This window comes from Cloeon dipterum, chromosome 4 (genome assembly GCF_949628265.1).
Source record: "Cloeon dipterum chromosome 4, ieCloDipt1.1, whole genome shotgun sequence".
Taxonomy (NCBI): domain Eukaryota; kingdom Metazoa; phylum Arthropoda; class Insecta; order Ephemeroptera; family Baetidae; genus Cloeon; species Cloeon dipterum.
The window spans coordinates 26,281,468-26,284,720 of NC_088789.1; the positions used below are offsets into that span (position 1 = coordinate 26,281,468).

The 3,253-nt window shown below is 37.2% G+C and overlaps 2 non-coding genes across 2 annotated transcripts; one reads left to right on the top strand and one right to left on the bottom strand.

The window, feature by feature from the left end:
* The first annotated feature begins 1,158 nt into the window (after nt 1-1,158).
* On the top strand, nt 1,159-1,230 carry TRNAD-GUC (transfer RNA aspartic acid (anticodon GUC)). Its single transcript has one exon. It is a non-coding gene; the product is annotated as a tRNA-Asp (tRNA).
* Nucleotides 1,231-1,784: 554 nt separating this feature from the next.
* On the bottom strand, nt 1,785-1,856 carry TRNAD-GUC (transfer RNA aspartic acid (anticodon GUC)). The gene has a single exon. It is a non-coding gene; the product is annotated as a tRNA-Asp (tRNA).
* Between the last annotated feature and the right edge of the window lie 1,397 nt (nt 1,857-3,253).

A 3,253-nucleotide genomic window follows, 5' to 3' on the forward strand; every position in this document is an offset into this window, starting at 1 on the left:
CAGATTCTTGCGCATTTGGCCTGTCTAACCCTTGAGTCACTCTCCAACTCTTTGCCCTCTCGCTAGTCTCGCGTCGCGCGCCGTGAAATACTGAAATAAATATATTCAAAATCAATGCGGCGAGAGGCAGACTCAACTCAACTCGCACGTCACGTGAGTCATGAAATCCAAGTTTGCTGTATGTGACACACACAAATCTCATCCAGACGGCGGGCGCAGCAGCAGCACCACTCTGGTTCTTTTCCTTTTTCGAGCCATATGCAAAAAGCTCCAATTAGCGAGTCGCAGATGAGAGTGAGTGAGTAATTAATGCGCCCGGCCGGCGATGTCATTATCTCTCGAGACGTTTTATCTCCATTAACACGATTGCTACAAGCCGGCCGCCGGGCCGATACAATTTATAATTTTCGCTTCGCAGACGCACTTTGCACAAGTGGGCGAACTACTCGAATGACTGTGTGCGAATTTCTCGATTGACAGCAATAATCATTCCTGCAGGCGTATCAGCCACTCGTCGATCGTTTTAATTGAGTCCCAAGTCAGCATCCAGCAGACAGTAAAAGCCTTCATTGCACTTCATGCTGATTGCCAGACGACGAAACTTTGCAGAATGTCATTAACTGAATTGTTTATTACGCTTTTAGCTTATAATTAAACTGTCTATTATTTATAGTTAAAGTAGAGCTTTACAGATCATAGCAAGTAAATCATTGAGTTTATTGTTTGAGAAATTTAGCAACAGTTTATCTGGACAATTTGCCATATATTCAAATCAGAACCGAGGAACAGTTTGTTGTTGTTATTATACATATTTCAGAATTCAACGAATTTCTCGAAATATTCAAGGATATTTTCGCTAGATTTCGATACCCTTTGTCGCGATATATCCAATGGTGTGCGAATTGTGAGGGAAAATTCCTTAAGTTATGAAATAAGTCATGATTTTACAGAAGGGAGACAGCGCTTGATTATCATACAAACGTTTTAGCCGATTTACTAAAAATTTAAACGTCAACCTTGAAAATATTTAGCTTTTTCCTGATTTTAAGATAGTAGAGATAGTATTTCAAGTAAAGATAAAAAGGTTTTTTCACTTTTATTCTTCAAGTATAGAATCAACGTACGTCACTTTCCTGCTTGAATCAACTTTGTTTCAAGTCCTCGGTAGTATAGTGGTCAGTATCCCCGCCTGTCACGCGGGAGACCGGGGTTCGATTCCCCGCCGGGGAGACTTTTTGTGTTTTTATTAATCTTAATAAGCAAATAGGCACAAATGGTTAATGAGAAACAGTTGGCATTAACAACCAAACAATTTTTTAAGCCTGAAAAATTCTTGTTATCAATTCATGAACTCATCCCTTGCTTAGGAATTAGTTAAAGCCAAAATTGACCTGACATTGAGAAGCGCTGTAAATTTTTGATAAAAGTGGCTGCCAAGTTAGCATTCTTTTCAAATGGTAATGGCTGTCTCCTTACTTGAAATCTGATTTTATTTCAAAACAAAGAGTTTCCCCAAAAAGTGTCATGGACTGTTGAATAGATCTTAACGAGAAGAATCAAAATCTGCCGAGAAAATGTGGTCAGGCACTTTAATTTTGAAGAAAATTAGAAAATTTTGAATTTTTATTGTTGCAAATTATAGAACAAATTGTTTCTCAATCAACTGCTTATTGCATTCAACAATAAAAATACCCATTATTGTTAAAACAATTGTTACCCCTTTATTAACCCACTTAAAATACATTTTAAAATAAAAAAACAGCAAAACTAAAATTTCAAAAAGTCTCCCCGGCGGGGAATCGAACCCCGGTCTCCCGCGTGACAGGCGGGGATACTGACCACTATACTACCGAGGACTTGATATGCGCCATGTTGGCTAACACACCAAGTTTGACATAACCGAGCATAGGCAACAAAAAGTGGTTTAATCTTATCTTTTTGATTAAAAATGAATGTGTTTGGGCATAGTTCCTATGCGACTCAACTTTCAGCGACTTTATCGCCTTTTTTCACTCTCCTGAGTTTCTTTTATTTATTTCATTTAATGCGATTAATATGAAATAAATATTTAATCAAATAACTCTTTAACGTGTGATTTATTTGAAATAGGATGAGAGCCTTACAAAACTGATCCAGACCCTCTCGTTGGCTTATTAATTCATTGGATGAAATGCGCTTTACCAACGCAGACAATTGAATATAATTATGTGAAATCGATACTCTGATTAGCGATGACAAATAATAATCAGTCACAAAGCAGCAAAATTGTCGGTTTCGTTCAACAATCCAGCATCAAATATAACAAGCGCAATCGAATCATAATTATGCGAGATAAATTGGATCGCTCAACATCAAAGCAATTATGTGTTTGCAAAATTATAGCTTTTGGGGTAGTGCGAAAACCCCTGACGGTTGTTGTCTCACGATGATTCAGGCTCTTCTTTTTTTGGTCCTATTTCAAATTATTATTAAGGGCTACCCTAAGAGGACGAATTGGGAGTAAAACCTAGTACATGCAGGTTTGAAGGAACCAACATTATAATCTCATCGTTTTTAGATTAGATGAATGGTCCTTGGCACGTCATATTCGTTATTAATACTTTAAAAGAATTGGACTCAATTAGTTCAATGACCAATGACAATTTAATCCCTTCCGTCCATTCGTATCATGCACATCAGAGGAAGAAAACTCACTGACCCACTACATCCGCGTGTCATTGTCGATTCCGATTACTATCAGCTCGGTCGAAATCCCGACTTCGATCTCCCAAAGTGAGAGGTAGAGGGAAACAATAAAATATAATACGCACCAGCACGCAGCGCTAATGGTAATCCCCAAATCCCAGCCAAACAGAACAAGTGAAATCGGCCTCCCACCCACGGAGCCTTCAAAAAGCCACCCTGGGGTTGTCAATTTTAGTCAATTCGGATAAGAGGATTCATCCCATTCATGATCAAATTCAAAAATTGTTTTACATATTAATTAAAAATCTAGCACAAAGAAATAAAAATAATTTCTGTTTGACTACTCAAAAAATTCGATTATTTTCTTGGATAAAATGACAGAAATACAAGTAATGAATGGGCCAGGAGATTGTAACATAATTTAGCAAGATGGACAAGCATACATTATCCTAAACGTTAAAATAGATTTTTGTGATAAATTTGAGATTTCCGTGATTTTAGTTGGAGAAAAAAATTAAAAATTAAACAAGGAAATCGATAACAGATTTTAAATTGATTGAATTCATCC